Raw genomic sequence first — 23,769 nt, forward strand, 5'->3', positions numbered from 1 at the left:
TCCGCTTCCAGTGACCAGTCCCTTTGTAGTAGAAGCACTCAGTCTCAGGCTTAGGACCAGACTTGGGCTTCTTCACTTGAGCAGCAACTTGCTTGCCGTTCTTCTTGAAGTTCCCTTTCTTTCCCTTTCTTTCCCTTTGCCCTTTTCTTGAAACTAGTGGTCTTGTTAATCATCAACACTTGATGCTCTTTCTTGATTTCTACCTTCATCGATTTCATCATCATGAAAAGGTCGGGAATCGTTTTCATCATCCCTTGCATACTATAGTTCACCACGAAGTTCTACTAACTTGGTGATGGTGACTAGAGAATTCTGTCAATCACTATTTTATCTGGAAGATTAACTCCCACTTGATTCAAGCGATTGTAGTACCCAGACAATCTGAACACATGCTCACTGCTTGAGCTATTCTCCTCCATCTTTTAGCTATAGAACTTGTTGGAGACTTCATATCTATCAACTCGGGTATTTGCTTGAAATATTAACTTCAACTCCTGGAACATCCATATGATCCATGACGTTCAAAACGTCTTTGAAGTCCCGATTCTAAGTTGTTAAGCATGGTGCACTGAACTATCAAGTAGTCATCATATTGAGCTACCCAAACGTTCATGACGTCTGCATCAGCTCCTGCAATAGGTCTGTCACCTAGCGGTGCATCAAGGACATAATTCTTCTGTGCAGCAATGAGGTTTATCCTCAGATCACGGACCAAGTCCGCATCATTGCTACTAACATTTTTCAACTTATTTTTCTCTAGGAACATATCAAAAATAAAACAGGGGAGCTAAACGCGAGCTATTAATCTACAACATAGATATGCTAATACTACCAGGACTAAGTTCATGATAAATTTAAGTTCAATTAGTCATATTACTTAAGAACTCCCACTTAGAAAGACATCCCTCTAATCTTCTAAGTGTTCACGTGATCCAAATCAACTAAACCATAACTGATCATCACGTGAAATGGAGTAGCTTTCAATGGTGAACATCAATATGTTGATCATATCTACTATATGATTCACGCTTGACCTTTCGGTCTTAGTGTTCCGAGGCCATATCTGCATATGCTAGGCTCGTCAAGTTTAACCTGAGTATTCTGCGTGTGTAAAAACTGGCTTGCACCCGTTGTAGATGGACGTAGAGCTTATCACACCCGATCATCACGTGGTGTCTGGGCACGATGAACTTTGGCAATGGTGCATACTCAGGGAGAACACTTTTATCTTGAAATTTAGTGAGAGATCATCTTATAATGCTACCGTCAATCAAAGCAAGATAAGATGCATAAAAGATAAACATCACATGCAATCAATATAAGTGATATGATATGGCCATCATCATCTTGTGCTTGTGATCTCCATCTCCGAAGCACCGTCATGATCACCATCGTCACCAGCACGACACCTTGATCTCCATCGTAGCATCGTTGTCGTCTCACCAATCTTATGCTTCTACGACTATCACTACCGCTTAGTGATAAAGTAAAGCATTACAGGGCGATTGCATTGCATACAATAAAGTGACAACCATATGGCTCCTGCCAGTTGCCGATAACTCGGTTACAAAACATGATCATCTCATACAATAAAATTTAGCATCATGTCTTGACCATATCACATCACAACATGCCCTGCAAAAACAAGTTAGACGTCCTCTACTTTGTTGTTGCAAGTTTTATGTGGATGCTACAGGCTTAGCAAGAGCCGTTCTTACCTACGCATCAAAACCACAACGATAGTTTGTCAAGTTGGTGCTGTTTTAACCTTTGCAAGGACCGGGCATAGCCACACTCGGTTCAACTAAAGTTGGAGAAACTGACACCCGCCAGCCACCTGTGTGCAAAGCACGTCGGTAGAACCAGTCTCGCGTAAGCGTACGCGTAATGTCGGTCCGGGCCGCTTCATCCAACAATACCGCCGAACCAAAGTATGACATGCTGGTAAGCAGTATGACTTATATCGCCCACAACTCACTTGTGTTCTACTTGTGCATATAACATCAACGCATAAAACCTGGCTCGGATGCCACTGTTGGGGAACGTAGTAATTTCATAAAATTTCCTACGCACACGCAAGATCATGGTGATGCATAGCAACGAGAGGGGAGAGTGTTGTCTACGTACCCTTGTAGACCGAAAGCGGAAGCGTTAGCACAACGCGGTTGATGTAGTCGTACGTCTTCACGATTCGACCGATCAAGTACCGAACGTACGGCACCTTCGAGTTCAGCACACGTTCAGCCCGATGACATCCCTCGAACTCCGATCCAGCCGAGTGTTGAGGGAGAGTTTCGTCAGCATGACGGCGTGGTGACGATGTTGATGTTCTACCGACGCAGGGCTTCGCCTAAGCACCGCTACAGTATTATCGAGGTGGACTATGGTGGAGGGGGGCACCTCACACGGCTAAGAGATCAAGAGATCAATTGTTGTGTCTATGGGGTGCCCCCTGCCCCCGTATATAAAGGAGCAAGGGGGGACGCGGCCGGCCTAGGAGGAGGGCGCGCCAAGGGGGGGAGTCCTACTCCCACCGGGAGTAGGACTCCTCCTTCCCTTGTTGGAGTAGGAGAGAAGGAAAGAGGGGGAGAGGAACAAGGAAAAGGGGGCTGCACCCCTTGTCCAATTCGGACCAGAGGGGGGGGGGCGCCTCCTTCCTTTTGGCCTGTCTCCTCTATTCCCGTATGGCCCAATAAGGCCCATATACTCCCCGGCGAATTCCCGTAACTCTCCGGTACTCCGAAAAATACCCGAATCACTCGGAACCTTTTCGATGTCCGAATATAGTCATCCAATATATCGATCTTTACATCTCAACCATGTCGAGACTCCTCGTCATGTCCCTGATCTCATCCGGGACTCCGAACTCCTTCGGTACATCAAAACTCATAAACTCATAATATAACTGTCATCGAAACCTTAAGTGTGCGGACCCTATGGGTTCGAGAACTATGTAGACATGACCGAGACACATCTCCGGCCAATAACCAATAGCGGAATATGGATGCTCATGTTGGCTCCCACATATTCTACGAAGATCTTTATCGGTCAAACCGCATAACAACATACGTTGTTCCCTTTGTCATCGGTATGTTACTTGCCCGAGATTCGATCGTCAGTATCTCAATACGTAGTTCAATCTCGTTACTGGCAAGTCTCTTTACTCGTTCCGTAATACATCATCCCGCAACTAACTCATCAGTTGCAATGCTTGCAAGGCTTTAAGTGATGTGCATTACCAAGAGGGCCCAGAGATACCTCTCCGACAATCGAGTGACAAATCCTAATCTCGAAATACGCCAAACCAACAAGTACCTTTGGAGACACCTGTAGAGCACCTTTATAATCACCCAGTTATGTTGTGACATTTGGTAGCACACAAAGTGTTCCTCCGGTAAACGGGAGTTGCATAATCTCATAGTCATAGGAACATGTATAAGTCATGAAGAAAGCAATAGCAACAAACTAAACGATCAAGTGCTATGCTAACCGAATGGGTCAAGTCAATCACATCATTCTCTAATGATGTGACCTCGTTAATCAAATGACAGCTCATGTCTATGGCTAGGAAACTTAACCATCTTTGATTCAACGAGCTAGTCAAGTAGAGGCATACTAGTGACACTCTGTTTGTCTATGTATTCACACATGTATTATGTTTCCGGTTAATACAATTCTAGCATGAATAATAAACATTTATCATGAAATAAGGAAATAAATAATAACTTTATTATTGCCTCTAGGGCATATTTCCTTCATTATGATACTGTTATGATTGTGTTCTTTGTGTCTTAATTAGTGTTTGTGCCAGGTAAAGTCTTTAGGATCTTCTTGGGTGATAGTTGTTTGATCTTGCTGAAAAAACAGAAACTTTTAAGCTCACATAATTGATTTTCATTTTTTACCAGAGAGCGATAAAATAACAATTCCACTTGTAGTAGATCAATATATAAATTTCACAGGTCGTCCTAATTTTCAGAATTTTTGGAGTTACAGAAGTATTTGAAATAGTCAGATTGCTACAGGCTGTTCTGTTTTGACAGATTCTGTTTTCTTTGTGTTGTGTGCTTATTTTGATGGCTCTATGGTTTTCTTTGATGAGTTTTTGCCATATAAAAGTTGGACAATAGATATAATACAAAAACAAAATATGAATTGGTTTGATACAACATTTATAGTAGTGGTTTATTATTCTTATACTAACGGATCTCACGAAGGTTTTGTTGAGTTTTGTGTGATTGAAGTTTTCAAGTTTTGGGTTATCTTACGATGGATGAATGAAGGATGGAAGAGCCTAAGCTTGGGGATGCCCTGACATCACAAGCTATTATCCAAAAATGAGCAACGAACTAAGCTTGGGGATGTCCCCGAGTGGCATCCCCGCTTTCTTCCAACAACTATCGGTATTTTACTCAAGACTATATTTTTATTCGTCACATGATATGTGTTTTGCTTGGAGCGTCTTGTATGATACGTGTCTTTGCTTGTTTTATTTTGTGTTTTAAGTCATCAATAGTTGTTGGACACACCTATTCGAGAGAGCCAAAATTATGTCATGACTTGTTAGAATTGCTCTCTATGCTTCACTTAAATTTTTATGAGCAATGGACTTGCTCTAGTGCTTCACTTATATCTTTTTGAGGACAGTGTGCTTAGTATTTTTGAAGAAATGCTCTCTTGCTTCACTTAGATTTATTTGAGAGTTAGTAAAATTTTGAAGAAATTCTCTCTTGCTTCACTTAAATTAATTTGAGAGAAAGAATTTTTTTTATTATGCTCATGATCTTCACTTATATTTGTTGGAGCTTGTCAAAGGCAATACACGAAAATTAGTCCCAAAGTGATAGATATCCAAGAAGGATAAAGAAAAGAAAAATGTCATGAAGATCATTGGACAAAATAAACTTGTTTCTTAGTTATAGTTTTGAGATATGATGATGTGATATGTGAGTTATGTTGATGAGTAATTATGCTCTAGTAGGAATATCGGTGTTAAGGTTTGTGATTCCGGAAGCATGCACGTATAGTCTCTCGTTATGCTATAATGTTGGAGCACGATTTATTTTTGATTGTCTTCCTTATGAGTGGCAGTCGGGGACAAGAGATGGTCTTTTCCTACCTATCTATCCCCCTAGGGGCATGCGTAGTAGTACTTTGCTTTGAGGGCCAATAAACTTTTGCAATAAGTATATGAGTTCTTTATGACTAATGTGAGTCCATGGATTATATACACTCTTACCTTTTCGCAATTTGGGAGCCTCTACGGTACCGTGCATTGCCCTTTCTCACATTGAGACGTGGTGCAAACTTCGCAAGTGCATCCAAACCCCATGATATGATACACTCTATCACACATAAGCCTCATTATATCTTCCTCAAAACAGCCACCATACCTACCTATTATGGCTTTTCCATGGCCATTCCGAGATATATTGCCATGCAACTTCCACCGCTTCCGTTTGATGACTTGAGCATTCACTGTCATATTGCTTTTTATGATATTATAGCTGACATAGTGTTTGTGGCTTAGCCACTGTTCCTCATTTTTCATACATGTTGATCATTGCACATCCTGGTACATGCCAGAGGCATTTATATAGAGTCATATTTTGTCATAGTTATCGAGTTGTAATTTTTATTTATTTTGAGTTATAAGTAAATAGAAGTGTGATGATCATCATTATTCATTTTTAGAGAAGTGCCCCAGTGAGGAAAGGATGATGGAGACTATGATTCCCCCACAAGTTGGGATGAGACTCCGGACAATGAGAGATGAAAAAAGAGAAAAAAGAGAAAAAAAGACAGAGAAAAGAAAGAAAGAAAAAGAAAATAGAAAGAAAAAGAAAAAATAATAATACAATAATAAACAAAGAGAGAAGGGGAATTGCTAGTATCCTTTACCACAGTTGTGCTTCAAAGTAGCACCATGTTTTTCATATGGAGAGTCTCCGATGTTGTCACTTTCATATACTAGTGGGATTTTTTCATTATAGGATTAGATGCACACCCACTTAGTTTTCATATTGAGCTTTCATACACTTATAGCTCTTAGTGCATTCATTGCATGGAAATCCCTACTCCTCACATTGATATCGATTGATGGGCATTTCCAAAGCCCGTTGGTTAGCCGCATCGATGTGAGACTTTCTTACTTTTTTGTCTTCTCTATATTTACCCCTATCATCATACTCTATTCCACCCGTAGTGCTATATCCATGGCTTGCGCTCATGTATTGCGTAAGAGTTGAAAAAGCTGAAGCGCGTTGAAAAGTATGAACCAATTGCTCGGCTTGTCATCGGGGTTGTGCATGATAATTACTTTGTGTTAAGAAGACAGAGCATGACAAGACTATATGGTTTTGTAGGGATAACTTATTTTAGCATTGATATTTTGAAAGACATGGTTGCTTGTTGATATGCTTGAGTATCTAAATCATTATGTCAAAACTAGACTATTGCTTTGAATCACATAAAAAGTCCAATTGTCCATACTATAAAGAAAAGAATATGATATGACATGTTAAACAACACTCCACATCAAAAATTCTATTTTTATCACTTACCTACTCGAGGACGAGTAGGAGTTAAGCTTGGGGATGCTGATACATCTCCAATGTATCTATATTTTTTGATTGTTCCATGCTATTATATTACCAATCTTGGATGTTTAATAATCATTTAATAGTCATTTTATATCATTTTTTGGTACTAACCTATTGACATAGTGCCAAGTGCTAGTTCCCGTTTTTTCATCTTTTTACATCGCAGAAAATCAATATCAGACGGAGTCCAAATGCCACGAAACTTTACAGAGATTTTTATGGACCAAAAGGAACATGTTGGGCCCTGGTAGAACCTGGGGGAGTCCCGAGGAGGGGACGACCCACCAGGGCGCGCCAGGAGGCACAGGCGTGCCCTGGTGGGTTGTGCCCACCTCGGGTGCCCCCCGGACCGCCTCTTTGCTCTATAAATACCCAAACATTCCCAAAACTGTAGAGGAGTTGACGAAATATTCATCCAGCCGCCGCAGAGTCCAGAACCACCAGATCCAATCTAGACACCATCTCGAATGGGGTTCACCACCTCCATTGGTGCCTCTTTGATGATGCATGAGTAGTTCTTTGTAGACCTTCGGGTTCGTCGTTAGTAGCTAGATGGATTCATCTCTCTCTCTTGATTCTCAATACAATGGTCTCTTGGAGATCCATATGATGTAACTCTTTTTGCGGTGTGTTTGTTGGGATCTGATGAACTTTGAGTTTATGATCAGTCATATCTTTTTATATCCATGAAAGTTATTTGAGTTTCTTTGATCTCTTATATGCATGATCTCTTACAGCCTCGTATTTCTTCTCCGATATTTGGGTTTTGTTTGGCCAACTTGATATATTTATCTTGCAATGGCAAGAGGTGCCCGCTAGTGGGTTCGATCTTACGGTGCTTGATCCCAGTGACAGAAAGGGAACCGACACGTACGTATCGTTGCTACTACGGATAAAAAGATGGGATCTATATCTACGCAATAGATAAACGGATCTTGTCTACATCATGTCATCGTTCTTATTGCATTACTCCATTTTCCCATGAACTTAATACACTAGATGCATGCTGGATAGCGGTCGATTTGTGGAGTAATAGTAGTAGATGCAGGCAGGAGTCGGTCTACTAATCTTGGACGTGATGCATATGTAATGATCATTGCTTGGATATCGTCATAATTATTCGAGGTTCTATCAATTACCCAACATTAATTTGTTTACCTACTGTTTGCTATATTTCTCGAGAGAAGCCACTAGTGAAACCTACGGCCCCCGGGTCTTCTTCCTCATATTTGCTTGTGATCTACTTTTCCTTTGCATTTTTATTCAAATCTATTAAACCAAAAATACAAAAAATACTTTGCTGCACTTTATTTTATTTGCAATCTATTATTTCAATCTACTACAATTTTCTGGCATCGTTACCCGAAAGGGATTGACAACCCCTTTAACAAGTCGGGTTGCGAGGTGTTGTCATTTGTGTGTAGGTGCTGTTTACGTTGTGTTGCTTGGTTCTCCTACTGGTTCGATAACCTTGGTTTCTTCACTGAGGGACATACCTACTGTCGCTGTGCTGCATCATCCCTTCCACTTTGGGGAAATACCGACGTAGTCCTAGCAGACAGGAGCTTTTATGGCGCTATAGTCAGAGAGCAATCAGAATGGATCCGATCCCCCTCTATGGTGGTGGCTAGGCCCTATTTATAGTGGCCTTGGTCCTCTTCCAAATGTTAGGCAGGAAGGGATCCCACAACGGACAAATTCGAAGGCAGACAACTAGTACAAGCTATCCTAACAAAAGTAGTCTTCGCGTGCAAAGGCTCTGGTGGTGATGCTGTAGTGGGCTCCGCGATGACCTCCATCCTGTCGTCTTGGCGGTCTTGGTCTTGTTGCACTGATATGGAAACCTTTGCCTAATGCCTCGGGACTCCGTGCCTGTGCTTGCCCCTTAGCACTAAAGACGAAACTGGTACACTCCGCCCGCTGGCGCCCGCCTGGCCTTGGTATTCATGGCTCACGTCATGTGAACCTCGCGAGGTGCACCTTGCCTTGATATCTCCACTCCTCGGGAGCCAGCCTAGTGAGGCCACCCCACAGGGAGGTCTTAGTGTCGTCCACCTCGCGAGGGTCTTGTGTTGATGCTGTTGATAATGATAGTGCAACTTATTTGTGGCACTGCCGTTTAGGTCATATTGGTGTAAAGCACATGAAGAAACTCCATTCTGATGGAATTCTGGAATCACTTGATTATGAATCACTTGGTACTTGCGAACCATGCCTCATGGGCAAGATGACTAAAACTCCATTCTCTGGAACAATGGAGAGAGCAATAGAGTTATTGGAAATCATACATACTGATGTATGTGGTCCAATGAACATTGAAGCTCGCGGCCGATATCATTATTTTCTCACCTTCGCAGATGATTTGAGCAGATATGGGTATATCTACTTAATGAAACATAAGTCTGAAACATTTGAAAAGTTCAAAGAATTTCAGAGTGAAGTGGAAAATCATCGTAACAAGAAAATCAAGTTTCTACGATCTGATCATGGAGGTGAATATTTTAGTTATGAGTTTGGACTTCATTTGAAACAATGTGGAATAGTTTCACAACTCACCCACCTAGAACACCACAATGTAATGGTGTGTCCGAACGTCGTAACCACACTTTATTAGATATGGTGTGATCTATGATGTCTCTCACTGATTTCCCGCTATCGTTTTGGGGTTATGCTTTAGAGACGGCTGCATTCACGTTATGAACTGTGGTTTGGCAAGAAACCCAAGTTGTCATTTCTTAAAGTTTGGGGCTGCGATGCTTATGTGAAAAAGCTTCAACCTAATAAGCTCGAACCCAAATCGGAGAAATGTGTCTTCATAGGATACCCAAAGTAGACTATTGGGTACACCTTCTATCACAGATCCGAAGGCAAGATATTCGTGGCTAAGAACGGATCCTTTCTAGAGAAGGAGTTTCTCTCGAAAGAAGTGAGTGGGAGGAAAGTAGAACTTGACGAGGTAATTGTACCTTCTCCCTTATTGGAAAGTAGTTTATCACTGAAATCAGTTCCAGTGGTTCCTACACCAGTAAGTGAGGAAGCTAATGATGATGATCATGAAACTTCTGATCAAGTTACTATCGAACCTCGTAGGTGAACCAGAGTAAGATCCGCACTAGAGTGGTACGTTAATCCTGTTCTCGAAGTCATGTTACTTGACCATGACGAACCTACAAACTATGAGGAAGCGATGATGAGCCCAGATTCCGCAAAATGGCTTGAGGCCATGAAATCTGAGATGGGATCCATGTATGAGAACAAAGTATGGACTTTGGTTGACTTGCCCGATGATCGGCAGACCATAGAGAATAAATGGATCTTCAAGAAGAAGACTGACGCTGACGGTAATATTACTGCCTACAAAGCTCGACTTGTTGCAAAAGGTTTTTGACAAGTTCAAGGAGTTGACTACGATGAGACCTTCTCACCCGTAGCGATGCTTAAGTCTGTCCAAATCATGTTAGCAATTGCCGCATTTTATGATTATGAAATTTGGCAAATGGATGTCAAAACTGCATTCCTTAATGGATATCTTAAAGAAGAGTTGTATATGATGCGACCAGAAGGTTTTGTCGATCCAAAAGGTGCTAACAAAGGGTGCAAGCTCCAGCGATCTATTTATGGACTGGTGCAAGCCTCTCGGAGTTGGAATATACACTTTGATAGTGTGATCAAAGCATATGGTTTTATACAGACTTTTGGAGAAGCCTGTATTTACAAGAAAGTGAGTGGGAGCTCCGTAGCATTTCTGATATTATATGTAGATGACATATTGTTGATCAAAAATGATACTGAATTTCTGAATAGCATAAAAGGATACTTGAATAAGAATTTTTCAATGAAAGACCTCGGTGAAGCTGCTTATATATTGGGCATCAAGATCTATAGAGATAGATCAAGACGCTTAATTGGACTTTCACAAAGCACATACCTTGATAAAGTTTTGAAGAAGTTCAAAATGGATCAGGCAAAGAAAGGGTTCTTGCCTGTATTACAAGGTGTGAAGTTGAGTCAGACTCAATGCCCGACCACTGCAGAAGATAGAGAGAAAATGAAAGGTGTTCCCTATGCTTCAACCATAGGCTCTATCATGTATGCAATGCTGTGTACCAGACCTGATGTGTGCCTTGCTATCATTTTAGCAGGGAGGTACCAAAGTAATCCAGGAGTGGATCACTGGACAGCGGTCAAGAATATCCTGAAATACCTGAAAAGGACTAAGGATATGTTTATCTTATATGGAGGTGACAAAGAGCTCGTCATAAACGGTTACATCGATGCAAGCTTTCACACTGACCCGGATGACTCTAAGTCACAAACCAGATACATGTTTTTTAAATGGTGGAGCTGTCAGTTCGTGCAGTTCCAAGCAGAGCGTCGTGGCGGAATCTACATGCGAAGCGGATTCGATCTAGGTGTCATACCTAGTGCATCGGGTCCAATGAAAATCTTTTGTGACAATAATGGTGCAATTGCCTCGGCAAAGGAATCCATATTTCACAAGAGAACCAAGCACATCAAGAGATGCTTCAATTCCATCCGCGATCAAGTCAAGGAGGGAGACATAGAGATTTGCAAGATACATACGGATCTGAATGTTGCAGACCCATTGACTAAGCCTCTCTCACGAGCAAAACATGATCAACACCAAGACTCCATGGGTGTTAGAATCATTACAATGTAATCTAGATTATTGACTCTAGTGCACGTGGGAGACTGAAGCAAATATTCCCTAGGGGCAATAATAAAGTTGTTATTTATATTTCCTTATATCATGATAAATGTTTATTATTCATGCTAGAATTGTATTAACCGGAAACTTAGTACATGTGTGAATACATAGACAAACAGAGTGTCACTAGTTTGCCTATAATTGACTGGCTCGTTGAATCAATGATGGTTATGTTTCCTAACCATAGACAAGAGTAGTCATTTGATTAACGGGGTCACATCATTAGAGAATGATGTGATTGACTTGACCCATCCGTTAGCTTAGCACGATGATCATTTCGTTTGTTGCTATTGCTTTCTCCATAACTTATACATGTTCCTATGACTATGAGATCATGCAACTCCCGAATACCGGAGGAACACTTTGTGTGCTACCAAACATCACAACGTAACTGGGTGATTATAAAGGTGCTCTACAGGTGTCTCCAATGGTGTTTGTTGATTTGGCATAGATCGAGATTAGGATTTGTCACTCCGATTGTCGGAGAGGTATCTCTGGGCCCTCTCGGCAATGTACATCACTATAAGCCTTGCAAGCAATGTAGCTAATGAGTTAGTTACAGGATGTAGCATTACGGAACGAGTAAAGAGACTTGCCGGTAAAGAGATTGAACTAGGTATTGAGATACCAACGATCAAATCTCGGGCAAGTAACATACCGATGACAAAGGGAACAACGTATATCGTTATGCGGTTTGACTGATAAAGATCTTCATAGAATATGTAGGAACCAATATGAGCATCCAGGTTCCGCTATTGGTTATTGACCAGAGACGTGTCTCGGTCATGTCTACATAATTCTCGAACCCATAGGGTCCGCACGCTTAACGTTCAGTGACGATCGTATTATGAGTTTATGTGTTTTGATGTACCAAAGGTAGTTCAGAGTCCCAAATATGATCACGGACATGATGAGGAGTCTCAAAATGGCTGAGACAAAAAGATCGATATATTGGACGACTACATTTGGATATCTGAATGGTTCCAGGTGAGATCGGGCATTTACCGATGTACCGGGAGGTTACCGGACCCCCCCCCCGGGAGGTATATGGGCCTTATTGGGCCATAGTGGGAGAGAGGAGAAGGGAGCAAAGGAGGGGGCGCCCCCCCAAGCCCAATCCGAATTGGGAGGTGGTAATCTTCACAGAATCCCATGTACTGAATAAGAGGCATAACCGCATGGTGGTTTGGTCGCAAGTGGGCTAATCTTCACACAATCCCATGTACTGAATAAGAAAGGGATAAAGAGTTGGCTTACAATCGCCACTTCACACAAATAACAAGTTAAGCATACATCATCCAGAGTACAATCAAGGTCCGACTACGGAACCAAAATAAAAGAAGACAACCCCAAATGCTAGATCCCTGTTCGTCCCAAATGGGCACCACTAATAAACAACCGGAAAAGACACAAAACAACGATCAAGATCTTCATCGAGCTCCCACTTGAGCTCGGTTGCGTCACCTGCACTGGTATCATTGGCACTTGAAACTGTTTTGGAAGTATCCGTGAGTCACGAGGACTCATCAATCTCACACCACGAGATCATGATTATTTAAGCTTATGGGTAGGATAAGGTAATGAGGTGGAGCTGCAGCAAGCACTAAGCAAATATGGTGGCTAACATACACAAATAAGAGCAAGAAGAGAAGCAATGCAATGGTCGAGAAGCTAGAAGTGATCAAGAAGTGATCCTGAAACTACTTATGTTCAAGCATAACACAAGACCGTGTTCACTTCCCGGACTCCGCCGAAAAGAGTCCATCACGGCTATACACACGGTTGATGCATTTTAATTAAGTTAAGTGTCAAGTTCTCCACAACCGGACATTAACAAATTCCCATCTGCCACATAACCATGGGCACGTCTCTCGAAAGTTTATACCCTGCAGGGGTGTCCAACTTAGCCCATCACAAGCTCTCACGGTCAACGAAGGATATTACTTCTCCCGGGAAGACCCGATCAGGCTCGGAATCCCAGTTACAAGACTTTTCGACAATGTTAAAAGAAGACCAGCAAAGCCGCCCGATGTGCCAACAAATCCTGATAGGAGCTGCACATTTCTTGTTCTCAGGGCACACCGGATAGGTCAAGCTACGAGTAAAACCAGCCCTCAAGTTGCCCCGAGGTGGCCCCACAGGTTGCCCGGTTCTGACCAACACTTAGAGAAGCACTGGCCCCGGGGGGGGGGGGGGGGGTTAAAATAAAGATGACCCTCGGGAGCACGACTCAAGGGAAAAGTTATAGGTGGTGGTGGCAAATGTTAAAACCAAGGTTGGGCCTTGCTGGAGGAGTTTTATTCAAAGCGAACTGTCAAGGGGGCCCCATAACCCCAACCGCGTTAGGAACGCAAAATCAAGGAACATAACACCGGTATGACGGAAAATAGGGTGGCAAGAGTGGAACAAAACACCAGGCATAAGGCCGAGCCTTCCACCCTTTACCAAAACTGCAACTTCACCCGCAACTAGCAACGCTATAAGAGGGGCTGAGCAAAAGCGGTAACATAGACAAACAACGGTTTGCTAGGAAAGGTGGGTTAGAGGCTTGACATGGCAATATGGGAGGCATGATATAACAAGTGGTAGGTAGCGTGACATAGCGATAGAGCGAACAACTAGCAAGCAAAGATAGAAGTGATATCGAGGGTATGATCATCTTGCCTGAGATCCCGCAAGGAAGAAGAACGAGTCCAAGAAGTAGACAACCCAACGTAGTCGAGCGAATCATCACAACTCCGGAATGAAACCGAAGCTAAAGAGAGAAGCAACCCAAAAATAAGCAAGCAACATAGTAAACAACCATCACATAAACATGGCATGATGCACAACGAAGTACGATGCATGTCCGATTTAATGAAACATGGCATGGCAGAGTGCACAAACAAAACTACAAGTTAAGTGGAGCTCAATATGCAATGAGTTGCACATTAACGAAACACCACATTCGATTATTTAGTTCTCTTGCTTTTATGTACCCAACAATATTAAATGATTTTAAACATGGCAAGAGGTGAAGCATACGAAAACTACACATTTAAGCAAGTTTAAATGAGGGCGGAAACAACAACAACAATTCCGGAAAATCCTCATATGCATATTTTGAATTAGCTACTGTTCTGCCCTAAACATAATTTCAGAGTTGTTAAACATGCAAAGTAAGTACATCATGTTAATCTATACATTTTTCCACCCCATTTACATATAAAGTTTATTTAAAATGGAGCTGCGGTTATTTAATTATGAAATAAATCATTTTAACATGACAATATGCAAATTAAATGCAAACATCATTTTAAACATCTTTAACAAGGATGAAAGTGGCATATTACGAAACTAGGCAAAATTCTAAGCAAGTTACATATATAAAACATTTTAATACGATGCACGGTTGATGAGTTATTAAATGCATGAACTCTAGGGACTTTTCTGTAAAACAACGTTCTCTGGATAAAAACTAAATTCACAACAAAGGAAAAAACACACATTGGGCCGAATCTAGCTGGTCCAAAAATGCACAGTAGAGGGGCTGGGCACGTTCTCACCCATGGGCCTTGGCCCGGCCGGTGGAGAGAGGCCGGAAAGGGGCGCGCTGGGCCGGCCTACCTGCGGGGCCCACGATGGGAGGGACTCGTCACCGACCTCCTCACAAGGACGAGGCAGGGACGAACATCAACGGCGGGTGGCGACTGTGGAAGCCCAATCCGGCCGCAGACTTGCCAGATCCGGAAGGAGGCGAGGCGGGAGTGTCCGTTCCCGGCGACTGCGGGGCCGGGCATCAACGACGGTGGGGCGCCGGATCTGGGTCGGAAGGAGACGCCGGCGAGGTTCCAGCGACGAGGCCTTGGGGCAGCAGCTCCGGCAGGATGCAGATGCAGGGGGCGGCGACGGATGGCGGTGCAGGGGTCGACGAGATGCGCGAGGATGCAGGGTCGCGGACGCTAGTGGACTCCGGCGCATACAACGGCCACCGGCGGCGCCCGGGAGGATCTTGGGCGCGCGGGACGGGCCCCTGGCTTGGGCGCTCGCGGGCGCCTGCGGTGGTCGGCTCAGGCCCGGGCGGGCCCACGATGGGCCTCCAGGGCCACAGCGAAGTGGGGGAAAGCGCGGCGCGACGTGGCTTGCACCGATTTGCTGGAAGGCGGCTAAGAGGTGAGGTGGCGTGACATGGTTGGCTGCGGGGCGCTGGCTGCGGTGCCAAGTGGCGGAAGTGGGTTCGCCGGCACGGATTTGGAGGAGGGAAGTGGAGGCTGGCTACGGAAAACGAGGAAGGGGTAAGTAGGAGGCCAAAAATGGCATGGGGCGTCTATTTATAGCAAGGGGGCTAGGGTTAGGGGGTTTAGATGGGTTTGAGGCCGTCTTGGAGCCCTCCGATCATGATCGAACGGTTCCGTACGTGAGGAGGGGTTAGGTGGGCTTCAGGTGGGCTGTGCTAGAGAGAGATGGGCTAAGAAGAGAGGAGAGAGAGAGAGAGAGAGGCCTGGCAGCAGTTTTGGAGACCGAAAATGTCTGACGTTTGACCGACTATATTGTCGCTATAGTTATCCGTTGGGGGCATCAAACGAGCTCCGAATGCAACGAAACTTGACAGACGGTCTACCCACACTATAATAAGGTTGCACGCCAACTTCCAACCCATTCCGAGAACATTCTTCGGCCACTTATAAAATAATATTTCGGACGTGCCGCGGGCGCGTGCGAGTGTGGTTGGGCTCAGAACGGACAACAGGGAGAACGGGGAGACCAGGACGGATGCAAGTTTTGAAAACATGATGATGCAATGCACATGATGACATGACAAGATGCAACATGCAAGCGGATGACATGGCAATGACGGCGCATAACTAGAAGACACCTGGCGCATCGGTCTCGGGGCGATACAACACTCCACCACTACAAGAGGTTCTCGTCCCGAGATCTAGGATGGCACCGGAGGGAAATGGAAGAGGAAGAGAAGAGGTAAAACTAAGTTGCTTCTTTGACAAATGAGTGAAACCAAATAACCTTTCGAGGTTGAACAAATTGAAAGAAGAATACAACGAAGATGAACAAAGTTGAAAAGACTCCGTTAGAAAAGAGGAACAAGGAACATTACTAGAACCTTGTAGGTTGAAAGACATAAGAAAAAGGGTTCCAATGGACCAGAAGTAAATGCAAGAACTCCAGATGAACGAGATGTACAAGGAACGATAAAGATCAATTATGACAACACTCCGGTTGGAAATGGAAGGCAATAATATTGTAAGTGCATCTAGTGCCACCCCTAGTTGGTTTTGGAGTATTGACGACAAACCTAGTTGAGGAACTAATGTGTTTGTGAGAATTGCAGGATAACACAGGTAGAAGTCCCTCATTGATTCGGTTTTCCTACCAGAGATGACCCCTAAAAATGTATGAAGACATTGATGTCAAAGGTGGTATGTGAAGATATTCACATTGAAGACTATGACAAGAGAAGACACCGCATGAAGCCTATGGAGCTCGAAGACTCAGATCTTTCGTAGTTCTTTTTCTTCTTTATTGAGTCATAAGAACCACCGTACTGTTAAGTGGGGTCCAAGAGAACTAGTCAGAATGACTGAAGTGATGCTTAACCAAAACCTATGTCTTCGAGTGAAGACTATGAGAGCAAATCTTGTTCAGAGTCGGACAAATCAGCTTTGCTTGTAGCCCAAGTAAAGTTGTCGTGTGTGTTTGAAATCTGACCATTGGCACACGTGTCAGTTCCTTAGTGACCTAGGGTCATTTCGGACAAATCAGGTCGGGTTGCCTAGTGGCTATAAATAGCCCACCCCCTACAACCATAAACGGTTGGCTGCTCAGAGTTAGAGTACGACTTTTGTCGTTTGAGAGCAACCCACCTCGAAGCCTTTGAGAGAGAATTCCTTGCGAGGATAAAGCCCTAACCACCCAGAGCCAAAGAGTGTTAGGCATCACTTAAGTCTTCCTGTCTGTGTGATCTGAAGACTTATTACACTTGAGGACTGTGAATCCTCCAGCCGGTTAGGCATCGCATTCTGAGCATCCAAGAGTCATTGTGGATCACCGGTGAACGAAGTCTGTGAAGGTTTGGGAGTCTACCTTGAAGACTTACCAGAGTGATTGGGCAAGGTCTGTGTGACCTTAGCTCAAGGGGAATACGGTGAGGACTGGGTGTCCTGAGCTGCGTGTTCAGGACTGGGTGTCCGGGACTATGTGTCCTCAGGTTTAAATACCTAGCCGCCCTAACCACACGTACAGTTGTCACAGCAACTGGAACTGGTCCAACAAATCATTGTCTTCAACGAGTCACTGGTTTCATCCTTCCCCTCCCTTTACTTACAGTTGGTCCTTGTGAAGTCATTGTATGATTGCACTATCTTTTGTCTTCACTGAGTGACTGCTTGTTCTGATTGGCTTCATAATATCTTCCTACCTGATCCTTACTACCTAGCTGCTATTAGTCATTGTGCTTTCACTTCATTGAATACTTGACTATGGTTTGCCTAGTGTAGTCTACCTTCCGCTACATGGTAATAGGTTTATTTCTATCGTTTGTCTTCGAAACTTCCATGTTTTGAAGACTTTCATAAAAATCACCTATTCACCCCCCCTGTCGGTGTCAAAACCGGCGGATCTCGGGTAGGGGGTCCCGAACTGTGCGTCTAGGCCGGATGGTAACAGGAGGCAGGGAACACTTTGTTTTACCCAGGTTCGGGCCCTCTCGATGGAGGTAATACCCTACTCCTGCTTGATTAATATTGATGATATGGGTAGTACAAGAGTAGATCTACCACGAGATCAAGGAGGCTAAACCCTAGAAGCTTGCCTATGGTATGATTGTTGTGTATGGAGTTAATTGCCTACGGACTACAACCCTCCGGTTTATATAGACACCAGATAGGGTTAGGGTTACATGTAGTCGGTTACAATGGTAGGAGATCTTGAATATCCGCATCGCCAAGCTTGCCTTCCACGCCAAGGAAAGTCCCATCCGGACACGGGACGAAGTCTTCAATCTTGTATCTTCATAGTCCAGGAGTCCGGCTGAAGGTATAGTCCGGCTACCCGAACACCCCTAATCCAGGACTCCCTCAGTAGCCCCCGAACCAGGCTTCAATGACGATGAGTCCGGCGCGCAGATTGTTTGGCATTGCAAGGCGGGTTCCTCTCCAAATCTTGTGTTCCTGTAGGAATAATGTCCGATTTTTGTAACATAGTGATCCTCGGCTTCCACACCCAATAATGGCCGTCTTCCGCGTGTGAAATGCGAAAAGCGGGGGTGTGCTTACATCCACACCCCTACCCGTATAAACGAGCCGCCTATTTAACGGGATGGGGATTTAGGTCCAAACCACATCTTCTCCTCTCCGCGAGTTATCATCAGAGCGCTTCCAGCAAAGGTCCATTCCAACATGGCCAGCCGTCGCAGCTCCTCCCTCGCCCCTCCGGTCCCATACCCCGGGACTGGGAGAGTTGCACCGTCCCGCATAGCAAGTTAGCGTCACTTCAGGCCAAGGGATTTCTCCCTCAGGCGTACATGGTCCCAGTCCGAGCCGGTCTCGCCACCTATAATGGCGGAAAACAAGCGGAGAGCACCCCCAATCCTTCTAAAGGAGAGCGGGTGTGCCTCGTCCCCTATCTAATAAGGGGACTGGGATTTCCAATTCATCCATTTCTCCACGGGCTTCTGTAGTTCTACGGCCTCCAGCTGCACAATCTCACGCCCGCCTCCGTATTGCATATTGCGGGTTTTGTCGCCCTTTGCGAGCTATTTTTAGGCGTTGAGGCTCATTTCGCGCTGTGGAAGAGGTTATTCTGCCTGGTGCCCCGTTCTAAAAGGGGTCTATATACCAAGTGGGCGGAGCCAAAGTATGGCGCATCGCCGGGACCGGATACCTATCCGGAACCCCAAAGAAGGTGTCCGAGGACTGGCCTTCGGAATGGTTCTATATAGATGACGTCCCGCTACCGGACCCTATCCGGGTCGGTCTCCCTGAGTTCAACAGTGCTCCATTGAAGAAACGCTTGAGCTGGCGTCCGCGGAGCTCTCAGAGAGAAAGCGACAGAGACGTCCTTTACCTGATGGGCCGGATAAGACTGTTGGCTCATTCCGGACTAACCATGATTGGAGTCATGGCCACATGCATTATGCGGGGGGTGCAGCCGCTTCAATATAGAGGCCACCCCATGTGGGATTTCAACGGGGAGGATGACGCCACTCGTTACGGTCGTAAGGGGCCAGCCTCAGCTGCCGCCCTAGTAAAGATCTTATCCTCTTTGTACAAGGGAGAAAAGGAGGAATTCCTCCGCGTCAATCCGCAGGCCGGATTTACTATGTACGATCCTCCAAGTTGGGTAAGTGAATAATTGTGCTTGCCCGTTTGTTTCGTACTCCCATGGTTAAATATGTAGTCTAACGACTTCAATGCAGGAACTGCGACAGGTGGTAAAGGATATAAACAGCCGCCCTCCACAACCCGAGGACCCAGAACGGTCCCTCGATCCGGACTCCGAAGAGGATCCGGACATATCGGTGGAGCTTATCGACGGGGTGTTCCATCAGCTAAGCACGAACAATACCTTGGTAGCCATCACGGCTGATTACCCAGGGTTAATCCGGCCTCCCAGGTGACAGAAACCGGAGTCTCATTCCCTTGAGAGAGGTTCCATTCTCACGTATTCCGGTGTTTCTGACGACAATCGTGTTTTGCAGGGGAGATTTCCGAGGCAGGAGGCCGAACCTGCGGTGGCTAGCCAACGAGGGGCCGCAGGGCCCCGTGGGGCAAAAAGGAATGTAGTCCGGACTGAGATGCCGGCACAAAGGTATAGCGCACCCTCTGTTTCCCTGGTGTTATTCTGTCCGGGCATATTAACGTTCGTGCTATCTTCAGAATGAAGAGACCTCGCCGGACTACATCCGGAGAGGTTGCCAATTGCGCCTCCACCAGCCAGGCTCCAATGTCTGGCCAGGAAGCGGAGGCGAGAACAAGGCGCGCACTGGACGCTCCTCCGACGAAGGATGCGGACAGGCTGTCTGCCACAAATTCTGAAGTGGAGAGTGCCATGAACCACAGGCGTCGCCGAACAGTTCTACGCGACGCTTGTTTCTCCCAAGAGGCTTTAGATGCCTTTAATTCGGGAGATTCGTACCTCTGTGCCGCTCAAAATGGTTTAGCCAGAGCCACGGAGCAGTATGTAAAAGACATACGGGTAAGAAAATTTTGGTCAAATATATATATACCAGTAGCCCCCGAGACTTGAAACAGTTAGAGAAACTGATTTAAGGATCATTTAATATGCAGCTTCTTACAGAGAAGAATACCGTACTGTCCCAGGAGCTGGAAAAGTGCAAGGCCCAACTAGAGGCCGCACTAGCCGCAGCAGGGGAGCCCAAAGAGACCCCCTCAGGTAAGATACACTTCGAAAGATTAGTATTGTGCGGTGTGGGTGCAAATCTGACAAATCATATTGCAGATGGCGCCGGACTAGATCCGGACAAGCAACAACTCTTACGCCGGCTAAAGGCCGGTGAGATTATGTTGACAAAGGTGAGACAAGAGAAGAATGATCTTCAGGATGCCAACACCAAGCTGGACGTCGAACTTAAAGATGTTCGTGGCCAGCTGTCGGACTCCACGAAGGAGAATCAGCGGCTTCGACGCGGCATTTTTAGTAAGTGCTTGAACGAACTTTGAAAAAGAGTTCGGTGAGGAAGTCGACTAACATAATAATGTCTGTAGGTATGCTCACAGGTCGTCCTGCAGAGGAGATGCCCGGTTCTACGGGTGACCTTCTTCCCGAACTCGTGCAACTGCACGAGCGAATTCGGCAGGCGATGCGAGGCGTTGCCCAAGCCTTATGGCCTGCCCACTCCATGCCCGAGGGCCTTGGAGAGCTTGCGGAGAAGCTGAAGGGAGCTCGGCGGCGCTTCCGGTTGTGGAAGATATCGGCCTGCCGACAAGGCGCTAGGGAGGCCTGGGCCATGGTGAAGACCCGTTTTACGAAGTCTGACCCAAACCACATGGCCGAGGTCGGACCAGTGGGGCCTGACGGGAAGGAGATCCCTGTAAGCTTAGTATACGGCCAAGTAGAGTTAGCCGCGAAGTATTCCCAGCAGGACTGTAAATTAGACAGCCTGTTAGATGGTATAGAAGAGGAATACAATCAGTCAGAATGACTATGTAATTTTGAATTGACATGTGTAATGCCTTCTAGCCGGATTGTAGATCGTTTGTCGTTGCCGACCTTTTCGCTTCAACCTCGGGACCTGACGGTCCGGAGTGTGTCCGAATACCATAGCGGTTATATAAGAACCGTGGTATGTGTGGAGACCAGGCGTAGGGGTCATTAGTGCTTTATCAGACAAGTGCCCAACTAGTTATGTTATATTACATGGTTAGTAAGAAACATCTTCCAGAGAGAATAGTTCCGTTAGGGGTTCCTTTCGCTGGGAGGCATGCCCTAAAGTGCATGTCCGGACTGCGTAAAAAGACGCAGAAAAAAGCATCTGGGGGGCATAAAATGAGTAAAAAGATCATCTTTTATCTCACCGACCGAATATTCCCTTAAGAACGCTAGCTTTCGGCTTCACCCAGTCTGAGGTACACATCCGGCTGACCCAGCAGTAACAATCGCAGAGGTGCTCCCTTTACCGCCTAGCCGAACAATCGGGAACGTAGGGGTAAGCACAGGAGCCAGGCAACCCAGCTTGGCCAAAACTTAAGTCATATCGATGCATATAATGGTGAAGAAAAAGGTACATGCGGAAGTTTGACGCATGTGTTGGGCGTGAAGCCCGTATAAATAAGCTTCTGTTAAAGAAGCCCCAGGTTTAATGAGCGCGAGTGGCGCGTCACTAGATGAGCCTTTAAGGGCTATAAAAGAAAAGAGGGGAAGGAGAGAAATGTAAGACAGAAAAATGCAAAAAATGGACAGAGGAAGGAGACGAACACAGAGTCCGGCGCTAGGCATAGAATCTTCGGAGACGGGTGGCGTTCCACGGGTTCGGCTCGAGTCGGTTATCCGACGCATCTCGCAGGCGGTACGCCCCGCCAGTCAGGACTTGGTCGATTATGAATGGACCTTCCCACTTGGGCTTGAGTTTGTCCTTTTTCTTATCCGGCAGACGTAGAACTAGTTCGCCAACATTGTAATTCTTGGCCCGTACTTCTCTGCTTCGATATCTTCGGGCCTGCTGTTGATAAAATGCAGAACGGGCTTTTGCCACGTCACGCTCCTCCTCCAGGGCGTCCAAGTTGTCCTGCCGATCGAGCTCGGCTTCTCTTTCTTCGTACATGCGCACTCTAGGTGAGTCATGAATTATGTCGCAGGGCAGAACTGCCTCTGCGCCGTACACCATAAAAAATGGTGTGTATCCGGTGGTGCAATTTGGCGTGGTCCGCAGCCCCCATAGCACGAAGTCGAGCTCCTCTACCCAATGCGTGTTAGATTCCTTGAGGGACCGCACCAGTCTCGGTTTAATGCCGCTCATGATAAGACCATTTGCACGTTCGACCTGGCCGTTGGTTTGTGGGTGATAGACGGAAGCATAATCGAGCTTGATGCCCATGTTTTTGCACCAGAGTTTTACCTCGTCGGCGGTAAAGTTTGTACCGTTATCGGTTATGATGCTGTGGGGGACGCCATAACGGTGTACAACCCCGGATATGAAGTCTATCACAGGTCCGGATTCGGCCATTTTAACAGGCTTGGCTTCTATCCATTTGGTGAATTTATCCACCATGACCAGTAAGTATTTTTTCCTATCGGTCCCACCTTTAAGGGGTCCGACCATGTCAAGCCCCCAGACCGCAAAAGGCCAGGTGATGGGTATAGTTTGGAGTGCGGTGGGTGGCATATGGCTTTGGTTGGCAAAAAGTTGGCAACCAGCGCATCGTTGGACTAGGTCCTGAGCGTCTGCCCGGGCCGTCGGCCAATAAAAGCCTGTACGGAAAGCCTTGCTAACAAGGGACCGAGCAGCGGCGTGGTGACCACCGAGTCCGGCATGAATTTCAGCCAGAAGGTTCCGCCCTTCCTCTTCGGAGATGCACCTTTGAAGGACTCCGGTAGTGCTTTTCTTATAAAGCTCTCCCTCATGGACTCTATAGGCTTTAGATCGCCGCACTATGCAGCGGGCCTCGTTTTGGTCCTCCGGGAGTTCCTGCCTAGTAAGGTAGGCTAGGAATGGTTCTGTCCACGGGGCGATGACCGCCATTATTACGTGGGCTGAAGGTGTAATTTCATTGGCAGAGCCTCCAATTGTGTCAGATTGTTCGGCGTCGAGTGGTGCGGCTGGGTCCGGGCTGTTATTTGCGGGTTCCCCCTCCCATGCTACGGATGGCTTGAACAATCTTTCCAAAAAGATGTTGGGGGGGACTGCATCGCGTTTTGCTCCGATGCGTGCCAGGACGTCCGCTGCTTGATTGTTTTCTCGGGCTATATGGTGAAACTCCAGCC

The sequence above is a fragment of the Triticum aestivum genome, chromosome 3A (genome assembly GCF_018294505.1).
Source record: "Triticum aestivum cultivar Chinese Spring chromosome 3A, IWGSC CS RefSeq v2.1, whole genome shotgun sequence".
NCBI classification, from domain to species: Eukaryota; Viridiplantae; Streptophyta; class Magnoliopsida; order Poales; family Poaceae; genus Triticum; species Triticum aestivum.